Source organism: Oncorhynchus mykiss, chromosome 2 (assembly GCF_057628025.1).
Source record: "Oncorhynchus mykiss isolate SJ-2025 chromosome 2, ASM5762802v1, whole genome shotgun sequence".
NCBI lineage: Eukaryota > Metazoa > Chordata > Actinopteri > Salmoniformes > Salmonidae > Oncorhynchus > Oncorhynchus mykiss.
In genome coordinates, this window is record NC_143023.1 from 48,557,607 (window position 1) to 48,569,135 (window position 11,529).

Genomic DNA, 11,529 nt, shown 5'->3' on the forward strand with positions numbered 1-11,529 from the left:
AGTTCGTCATTGGCCCTGCCCACCTCCTTGCTTGTTCTGCTCATTATGATTAATGTGCTAACATTGGAAACGACAGGCTCTGGTCTATCTTGGGTTAGTTATAAAAATCTTTGTGGAAATATCTGTAAACATGGAGTCATGTGCTCAACAAAGACAAGGGGGCACAGTTTCTTATTTTTCTTCTTTGGTTTTTAAATAGCAGTTGGCAATCCCAAGGGGCTTTACACTCACCAACTGGACTGGAGTGTAAACCATTACACTTTTTATTTTTAGAAAGTACATAAAAAAAACACCCTTTTGACTTACCCTACATTAAAAACCCACTACCCCATTCCACTTCTTTGATTCTACCTGCTCCTACACCATGCCAACGGCCTGGGAGCACAGGACATCACCACTCAACACATCATGTAACGCTTCTGAAGTCAAATCTTGTACACCCAAGTACTTCTCTGCAACTGCCACAACAATATCGATTTTCTGTGATTTATGTTCCATTTCTGCAGTACAGTTCATAACCATAGCTAAGAAGCCAACCTTACTGAAGCATATAATCACTCATTGGCCTATCCCTCTGTGCTGGCACAGATCTACTACTGACAGGGATCCTCTCAGGATCCCTCACCCTTGACCCATCCTCCTCCTACTATCTTCACTGCCTCAGCATATGACATCTTCTGCATTACTCTGGCCACCTCAACATGCCTCTCTCGCACCGGAAACTTCCGAACCCAGGCAACATGGGAATCCCTATGTTTTTCCACCAAAACTACACAATCCTCTGTCCCTCTGTCCCACTTCCCACATATTGGAATCTCCCTCCTGTTACATGACTATACACATGGCACCAGAAACACAGCAGTGGGTTCAGCACAAAAACTCTAACAGGATAACTCACAGGTTATCGTATGCTTTGGCAGTTTGATTTTCATTCAAATCAAATTGTGGGAAAACCTGAAAATGACTCATTTTATTGGGTTTGGATTCATCATTTCATGAACGAAAATCAGATGTCAACTAGTTTTTCTCGTTAATGGCATCGAGTAATAGAAAATAAATGATAACATTTCTATCCCAGTTACCTTTTCTTCATACCTGGAAGCACACACCCCCTAATATAATGTTCACTGTGCATAGCAGGGTGTTTGTTTCCAGTCTGGGTTGAGCTGCAGTGTCTGCAGCACAGAGAAAGGATTAGACATTTGTGTGACAGGAAGATAAAAATAGTAATGTTAGCTAAGATGCTTAACTTATGTTAGCATACCAATAGAACAAACTCAATAACAACTGAATAAAGTTGCCTTGCACTGCCTGGTTAGCTGTCTAACATTACTGCTGGCTAACTGACTAGCTAGCAGGCAGGCTAGCTAGACATAACTGGCTACTGGCTATACACATGCTAGCTAGTAGTAGCTAGGGAAGTAAGTGTGTCCCTCAACCTGCTACAAGATGAAGCTGCCCGGCCAGAGGTACCTGCTGCATACATTTTTTAATTTCTCCATTACTTTCTGTAGCTAGCTTAGCTAGATCTTCTGCCTGGCTGATGCTGATGCTTATTAACTGAGTAATAATGAACTACAGTTTCTATAATTGGTTAACTATCCAAGCTGCTTCACAACCGGCCGTGATTGGGAGTCCCATAGGCCGGGGCACAATTGGCCCAGTGTCTGGGGTAGGCCATCATTGTAAATAAGAATTTGTTCTTAACGGTCTTGCCTAGTTAAATAAAATAAAATAGCTAACTGTCCCTTTGCATAGCAATTTCTAACACATTCAATTTTGTGTGTGTGTGTGTTTGTGCCGCACACATATGCATTTTCTATGTGGCTCAGTTGGTAGAGCATGGCGCTTGCAAAGCCAGAGGTGTAGGTTCGATTCCCAGCACATATGTATGCACTCACTAGTGTAAGTTGTTCTGGATAAGAGCGTCTGCTAAATGACAAAATGTAAAAATGTGTGTGGATACTAAATTAAATACTATGACAATTATCGGAATTTATACCAAACACCTTTCAGGGGGGCTGATGATCATTGATACAGAGGCAGTCTGATATGACTTGACTACTGATTCCCCCTACACTCTCTCATTCAAAGTACCATTCACACAGTCCAGAAGCTCTCAAGATCCTACAGTACTTCCCCCTACAACACCTTGATGAGAAGTAAAACGCCTCTACCCATGACTGTAAATTGGCATATCTCTCTAACCCTGCTGTACACTACCGTGCTGAGACAATCTGACTCTTGAACAGTATTACACTATTTTTAAATGGAATGGCCAACATTGATCTCTCATCCTCACAGTTCACTCACTCAGATGTACAGTTGAAGTCGGAAGTTCACATACACTTAGGTTGGAGTCATTAAAACTAGTTTTTCAACCACTCCACACCTTTCTTGTTACCAAACTATAGTTTTGGCAAGTTGGTTAGGACATCTACTTTGTGCATGACACAAGTAATTTTTCCAACAATTGTTTATAGACAGATTATTTCACTTATAATTCACTGTATCACAATTCCAGTGGGTCATAATTTTACATACACTAAGTTGACTGTGCCTTTAAACAGCTTGGAAAATTCCAGAAAATGATGTCATGGCGTTATAAGCTTCTGATAGGCTAATTGACCTCATTTGAGTCAACTGGAGGTGTACCTGTGGATATATTTCAAGGCCTACCTTCAAACGCAGTGCCTCTTTGCTTGACATCATGGAAAAATCAAAAGAAATCAGCCAAGACCTCAGAAAAAAAATGGTAGACCTCCACAAGTCGGGTTCATCCTTGGGAGCAATTTCCAAACGCCTGAATGTTCATCTGTACAAACAATAGTACGCAAGTATAAACACCATGGGACCACGCAGCCATCATACCACTCAGGAAGGAGACGCCTTCTGTCTCCTAGAGATGAACGTACTTCAGTGCGAAAAGTGCACATCAATCCCAGAACAACAGCAAGTGAAGATTGTGAAGATGCTGGAAGAAAAAAGTACAAAAGTGTCTATATCCACAGTAAATCGAGTCCTATATCATCATAACCTGAAAGGCTGCTCAGCAAGGAAGAAGCCACTGCTCCAAAACCGCCATAAAAAAGCCAGACTACGGTTTGCAACTGCACATGGGGACAAAGATCGTACTTTTTGGAGAAATGTCCTCTGGTCTGATGAAACAAAAATAGAACTGTTTGGCCATAATGAACATTGTTATGTTTGGAGGGAAAAGGCGGAGGCTTGCAAGCCGAAGAACACCATTCTAACTGTGAAGCACGGGGGTGGCAGCATCATGTTGTAGTGGTGCTTTGCTGCAGGAGGGACTGGTGCACTTCACAAAATAGATGGCATTATGAGGGAGGAAAATTATGTGGATTTATTGAAGCAACATCTCAAGACATCAGTCAGGAAGTTAAAGCTTGTTCGAAAATGGGTCTTCCAAATGGACAATGACCCCAAGCATACTTCCAAAGTTGTGGCAAAATGGCTTAAGGACAACAAAATCACAAAGCCCTGACATCAATCCTAAAGAAAATTTGTGGTCAGAACTGAAAAAGCCTGTGGGTGCAAGGAGGCCTACAAACCTGTCTCAGTTACACCAGCTCTGTCAGGAGGAACAGGCCAAAATTCACCCAACTTATTGTGGGAAGCTTGCGGAAGGCTACCTGAAACGTTTGACCCAACTTAAACAATTTAAAGGCAATACTACTAAATACTAATTGAGTGTATGCAAACTTCTGACCCACTGGGAATGTGATGAAAGAAATAAAAGCTGAAATAAATCATTCGATCTACTATTATTCTGACATTTCACATTCTTAAAATAAAGTGGTGATCCTAACTGACCAAAGACAGGGAATTTTTACTTGGATTAAATGTCAGGAATTGTGAAAAACTGAGTTTAAATGTATTTGGCTAAGGTGTATGTAAACTTCCGACTTCAACTGTATTTAGGGTGGTTGAAAGCATCTGCAGGCCTGTTTAAGGGGCAACTGAACTGAACCTACTGTATCAGAATGCTTGGACTGCAGCTGAGACTCTCTTCTCATTCCTCTCTTCTCAATCTTTTAAGGAAAGTACCTTCTTTACACTTCCTGTTGTGCATGATGCTTTCAAGGTGTCTCTTTCATGTTGTATGGTATTACCTACTGATGACTCCTTACATAGTTTGCTTCTGAATTGGTGTCCACATCAGGCATTTTACTTGTTACCTGATTGTTAGAATACTGCATCCCTTTCACATCATTTGAATGATCCCTCCACTGCCACATGGTTTCTCTCTTTCTCTCCAGGATACATTAAGGGAAGTTGCTTTGTTGTTGGCACCAATCCCAGGCTGCCAGACAACATCAATGACTTTCACCAGACGTTTAGTTACTCGTCTTCTACTTAAGTCTTTGCTAATCTCTTTCATCAACAGACGGGACCGACATATGGACGGAAGTTCATGACTGGCTATCTGTCTTCGAAAGGGTCGCTGCATCGGCCGGTCAAGTGGGAAGGCTGCTGAGATCTATGCCTCAACCCTATCATCAGGCACGATGCCAGGTAAACCCAGCAATGTAGTCTCAAAACATACACATACAAGAAAAGGGTTCCAACTAAAACCTTGTAGGGTTATTCGGCTTGTCCCTGTAAGAGAACCCTTTATGGTTCTAGGTACATGAAGAGTTCTATGTAGAACCCTCTGTTAAAGGTTCTACCTAGAACCCAAATCAAATTTTATTTGTCACATACGCATGGTTATCAGATGTTAATGCGAGTGTAGCGAAATGCTTGTGCTTCTAGTTCCGACCATGCAGTAATATCTAACAAGTAATCTAACCTAACAATTTCACAACTACCTTATACACACAAGTGTAAAGGAATGAATACGAATATGTACATAAAAATATATGAATGAGTGATGGTACAGAACGGCATAGGCAAGATGCAGTAGATGGTATCGAGTACAGTATATACATATGAGATGAGTAATGTAGGGTATGAAAACATTATATAAAGCGGCATTGTTTAAAGTGGCTAATGACACATTTAATTACATCAAGATGGCAAGATGCAGTAGATGGTATCGAGTACAGTATATACATATGAGATGAGTAAAGTAGGCTATGTAAACATTATAGAAAGTGGCATTGTTGAAAGTGGCTAGTGATACATTTAATTGCATACATTTTTCCATTATTAAAGTGGCTAGAGTTGAGTCAGCAGTCACTCAATGTTAGTGATGGCTGTTTAACAGTCTGATACCTAGAACCCTCTGTGAAGGGTTATACATAGAATCCTTCTATCTTCTAAGGGTTCTACCCTACTCCTTTTCCAAGAAACCTGTAGCACAATGAAACAGAGCCGTTTTACCAACCAGTTTGTTTTTATGATGGAAAAAGTCAGAAAAGCTTATGGAATATTTCTATAATTATAATTAACTGCACGTTAATGATCTAGCTGAAAGTGAAGAATCCCTCTGATTATAGATACAAGGCTATGCCAAAACATGGCAGGTTTCCAGAATATTTGATAAAGGATTTTTTTTTTTGGGGGGGGGGGGTTTATTAGGGTGCACGGAATCTTAATGCTGTACCATACAACACAAATTACATTGGTCATAAACTGCATGTTGACCAAAACGGAAAGCTTGTCATGTTTTGCGTGACCCATGTTTTTTCCGTTTATGGATACAGTAAGAAAATAGTGGGTCATTCCACCAATCCTCTGAAGAACAATTTGCCAGTCTATCAATCATTACAGGTAGGCCTAATAAGTTTATTCATCTCGCTCTCTCCCAATCAAATTGTAATTGTCACATGCGGCGAATACAATAGGTGTAGCTTTAGCGTGAAATGCTTACTTACAAGCCCTTAACCAAAAATGCAGTTAAGAATATAGTTCAGAAAATATTTACTAAATAAACAAAAGAAGAGAATAATAAAGTAACACATTAAAAAAATAATAAAATAAAAAGTAACACAATAAAATAAAAATAATGAGGCTATGTATATGTAATTTGTACATATAGGGGTAAAGTGACTATGCATAGATAATAAACAGTGAGTAGCAGCAGTGTTAAAACAAGGGGTGGGGGTCAATGCACATAGTCCAGGTGGCCATTTGATTAATTGTTCATCGGTTTTATGGCTTGGGGCTAGAAGCTGTTAAGGAGCCTTTTGGACCTAGACTTGGCGCTCTGCTACCTCTTGCCGTGCGGTAGCAGATAGAACAGCCTACTTTTTGAGGATCTGAGGGGACTAAGCAGGCACCCTTGAGGGGCCCACATGTTGAGGATCAGCGTGGCAGATGTGTTGTTGTCTACCGTTACCACCAGGGGGCGGCCCATCAGGAAGTCCAGGATCCAGTTGCAGAGGGGGTATTTTTGTGGGCACTATGGTATTGAACGCTGAGCTGTAGTCAATGAATAGCATTCTCACATAGGTGTTCCTTTTGTCCAGGTGGGAAAGCTTCTATCTCAAGGCCATCAGACTGTTAAATAGCCATCACGAGCACAGAAAGGCTGAAGCCTACATACACAGAGTTAAAATCATTGGCCACTTTAATAAATGGAACACTAGTCACTTTAAATAATGTCACTTGTATGTATATAAACTCAGCAAAAACATAAATGTCCTCTCACTGTCAACTGCGGTTATTTTCAGCAAACTTAACATGTGTAAATATTCAACAACTGAGACATAAACTGAACAAGTTCCACAGACATGTGACTAACAGAAATGGAATAATGTGTCTCTGAACAAAGGGGTTGATAAAAATCAAAAGTAACAGTCAGTATCTGGTGTGGACACCAGCTGCATTAAGTACTGCAGTGCATCTCCTCCTCATGGTTTGTACCAGATTTGCCAGTTCTTGCTGTGAGATGTTATCCCACTCTTCCACCAAGGCACCTGCAAGTTCTGGACATTTCTGGGGGGATTGGCCCTAGCCCCCACCCTCCGATCCAACAGGTCCCAGATGTGTTCAAAGGGATTGAGATCCGGGCTCTTTGCTAGCCATGGCAGAACACTGACATTCCTGTCTTGCAGGAAATCACACACAGAACGAGCAGAATGGTTGGTGGCATTGTCATGCTGGAGGGTCATGTCAGGATGAGCCTGCAGGAAGGGTACCACATGAGGGAGGAGGAAGATGTCTTCATGTAACGCACAGTGTTGAGATTGCCTGCAATGACAACAGGATCCGTCCGATGATACTGTGACACACCGCCCCAGACCATGACGGACCCTCCACCTCCAAATCGATCCCGCTCCAGAGTTCAGAACTCGGTGTAACGCTCATTCCATCGATGATAAATGTGAATCCGACCATCAACCCTGGTAAAATAAAACCGCGACTCGTCAGTGAAGAGCACTTTTTGCCAGTCCTGTCTGGTCCAGCAACGGTGGGTTTGTGCCCATAGGCTACGTTGTTGCCGGTGATGTCTGGTGAGGACCTGCCTTACAACAGGCCTACAAGCACTCAGTCCAGCCTCTCTCAGCCTATTGCGGATAGTCTGAGCACTGATGGAGGGGTTGTGCGTTCCTGGTGTAACTCGGGCAGTTGTCATCCTGTACCTGTCTCGGAGGTGTGATGTCCGGATGTACCGATCCTGTGCAGGTATTACACGTGGTCTGCCACTGCGAGGACGATCAGCTGTTCGTCCTGTCTCCCTGTAGCGCTGTCTTAGGCTTCTCACAGTACGGACATTGCAATTTATTGCCCTGGCCACATCTGTAGTCCTCATGCCTCCTTGCAGCATGCCTAAGGCACGTTCACGCAGATGAGCAGGGACCCTGGGCATTTTTCTTTTGGTGTTTTTCAGAGTCAGTAGAAAGGCCTCTTTAGTGTCCTAAGTTTTCATAACTGTGACCTTAATTGCCTACCGTCTGGAAGCTGTTAGTGTCTTAATGATCGTTCCACAGGTGCATGTTCAGTAATTGTTTATGGTTCATTGAACAAGCATGGGAAACGTGTGTTTAAATCCTTTACAATGAAGATCTGTGAAGTTATTTGGATTTTTTCGAATTATCTTTGAAAGACAGGGTTCTAAAAAGGGACGTTTCTTTTTTTGCTGAGTTTACTGTGTTTTATACTATATACTGTATCTCAGTCTATGCCGCTCTGACATTGCCCGTCCATATAAACTCAGCAAAAAAAGAAACGTCCCTTTTACCACCTGGCTACATAAAGACGTGGGTGACTCCAAATAGGAATTTAATACAACATTATAATAAATTGGTTAGAATTTAAAATGTGTCTTCTCCCTTTCCCAACACCAACAAATACACACAAGTTGACACAGGATCAGCAGCAGTGCAGAGCCCCTGGATTGAGAGCAATTGTGGGGGGTTTGGTGCCTTGCTCAATGGCTGGAGATGGTCCATGGGATCAATGACCAGCAGTGTTCCAGCTGCCAGTTAAGTTCAGTTCCCATTTTTATGTTGCTCCAGCTGCTGGTCTGCCTCTCCAACCTCTGTTTCCTAATCCTGTTTCTCAATCAAGCCTTATTTTTTCCTAACACTACACAGCTGATTCAAATAATCAACGTATCAACCTATGCAGCTAAACTGGTAGCTGGGAGGCTCCTATGTACCATCTCCTGCCATTGCCCACTGCAGGGTGTTGGGAAAATCAGAAGACACAATTTCCATTCTAACCAATGGACAATAAAGTATATATTATCTCTGTTCTTGACACAAGTGGCAGTTTACACAATATGTTATGAATTGCAATTCGTTCAATATGGATGTCCATTTCATCAAAAGTATTAGAACACCTACTCATTCAAGGGTTTTTCTGTATTTATACTATTTCTACATTGTAGCATAATAGTGAAGACATCAACACTATGAAATAACACATATGGAATCATGTAGCAACCAAAAAAGTGTTAAACAAATCAAAATGTATTTTATATTATAAAAATTATTTTGTATTTGCGATTCTTCAAAGTAGCCACCCTTTGCCTTGATGACAGCTTTTTACATGCTTGACATTCTCTCAACCAGCTTAATGAGGTAGTCACCTGGAATGCATGTCAATCAACAGGTGTGCCTTGTTAAATGTTGTGGAATTTCTTTCCTTCTTAATGCATTTGAGCCAATCAGTTGTGTTGTCACAAGGTAGGGGGGTATACAGAAGATAGCCCTATTTGGTAAAATACCAAGTCTATATTATGGCAACAGCTCAAATAAGCAAAGAGAAATTACAGTCCATCATTACTTTAAGACATTAAGTTTAGTCAATACGGGAAATTTCAAGAACATTTGCAGTCGTAAAAACCATCAAGTGCTATGATGAAACTGTCTCTCCTGAGGACCCACACAGGAAAGGAAGACCCAGAGTTACCTCTGCTGCAGAGAACAAGTTCAATAGAGTTACCAGCCTCAGATATTGCAGGCCAAATAAATGCTTCAGAGTTCAAGAAACAGACACATCTCTACATCAACTGTTCAGAGGAGACTGTGAATCAGGCCTTCATGGTCAAATTGCTGCAAAACAACACTACTAAAGGACACCAATAATAAGAAGAGACTTGCTTGGGCCAAGAAGCACGAGCAATGGACATTAAATCGGTGGAAATCTGTCCTTTGGTCTAGAGTCCAAATTGGAGATTTTTGGATCCAACCCCTCGTGCCTTTGTGAGATGCGGTGTGGGTGAATGGATGATCTATGCAAGTGTAGTTCCACCGTGCTTTGCTGGTGACACTGTCTGTGATTTATTTCGAATTCAAGGCACACTTAACCAGCATGGCTACCACAGCATTCTGCAGTGATACGCCATCCCATCTGGTTAGTTTTTCAACAGAACAATGACCCAAAACACACCTCCAGGCTTTGTAAGGTGACCTGGCCTCCATAATCACCCTACCTCAACCCATTTTGTTATTTTTATTGAACCTTTATTTAACAAGTCAGCTAAGAACAAATTCTTATTTACAATGATGTCCTACCAAAAGGCCTCCTGTGGGGACAGTGGCTGGGATTAAAAATAAATAAAATATAAATATAGGACAAAACACATCATGACAAGAGGCAACACAGCACTACATGAAGAGAGACCTAAGACAACAACATGGTAGCAACACAACATGCTATGAACATTATTGGGCACAAACAGCACAAAAGGCAAGAAGGCAGAGACAACAATGCATCATGCAAAGCAACCACAACTGTCAGTAAGAGTGTCCATGATTGAGTCTTTGAATGAAGAGATGGAGATAAAACTGTCCAGTTTGAGTGTTTGTTGCAGCTTGTTCCAGTCGCTAGCTGCAGCGAACTGAAAAGACGAGAGACCCAGGGATGTGTGTGCTTTGGGGCCCTTTAACAGAAGGTGCATGGCAGAACGGGTGGAGGATGAGGGTTGCAGTAGAATTTGGATGAGTTGGACTGCAAAGTGAAGGGAAAAGCAGCCAACAAGTGTTCAGCATATGTGGGAACTCCTTCAAGACTGTTGGAAAAGCATTCCTCGTGAAGCTGGTTGTGAGAATGCCAAGAGTGTGCAAATCTGTCCACTGTCCACCATCCACTGTCTCGCTTCCTTCACCCTCCAAGTTCCTATCTAGCTAGCAAACATCCTAGTTAGCTGCCTAAATCTTTGTCCTCTTCCATTTGTTGATAATACGCATCAATCAAAATGCTATGGCACTGCCCATTCTGTATTGAGGACGGAGTACACCGGTTGGACATCTTGGACAAAATCTCCTTGTTATACCTCAGTGGTTACAAGTTATCCAGTTAAAACCTTGCTTCATCCACTAGATTACTAATTGGGTGCGCTGTGTTGAAGCTGCCGTGCATCCATTTTGGCACTCCCCCACCATTGTAAAAAATATAGAAATGTATTTATTAAAATTGCACTATGACGAAATCGCTCCGCCATTTCCTGGTTGCTAAAACTATAATAGTTCGTCTAATTTCAGTTTGTGATTAAATAAGATGGTACAATGACTCTCTACACTATACCATCTAAACCGCTATGAAATATATTTTCCATAACCAAAAATATTGTTATTTCAGCTGTTTGAAACTAAAGTAAAAGATGTAAAAAACTAAACTTAAGAATGGGCCGCATGGAAATGGCGCACCACGATACCAGATACCCAAATTGGTCTACACGGAGAAGTTCTGGTCTGGTTTAGTTCCTATCAGTCAGAAATATATCAGTTTGTCTCTGATGGTTTGTCATCTGACACATCAATTGTAAGGTTTGGCGTTCCTCAAGGTTCCATTTTAGGACCACTATTGCTTTCATGATATATTCTAACTCTTGGTGATGTCATTCGAAAAACACAATGTCAACCTTCACTGCTATGTGGACGACACACAGCTGTACATTTCGATCAAACAAATCAAAATTGCCTACCCTGGAAGCCTGTGTTTCAGACATAAGGAGGTGGATGGCGGCAAATGTTTTACTTCTAAATTCGGACAAAACAGAGATGCTAGTTCTAGGTTCCAAGAAACAAAGACATCTGCTGTTGGATCTGACAATTAATCTTGATGGTTGTACAGTCTTCTCAAATAAAACTGTGAAGGACCTCAGCGTTACTC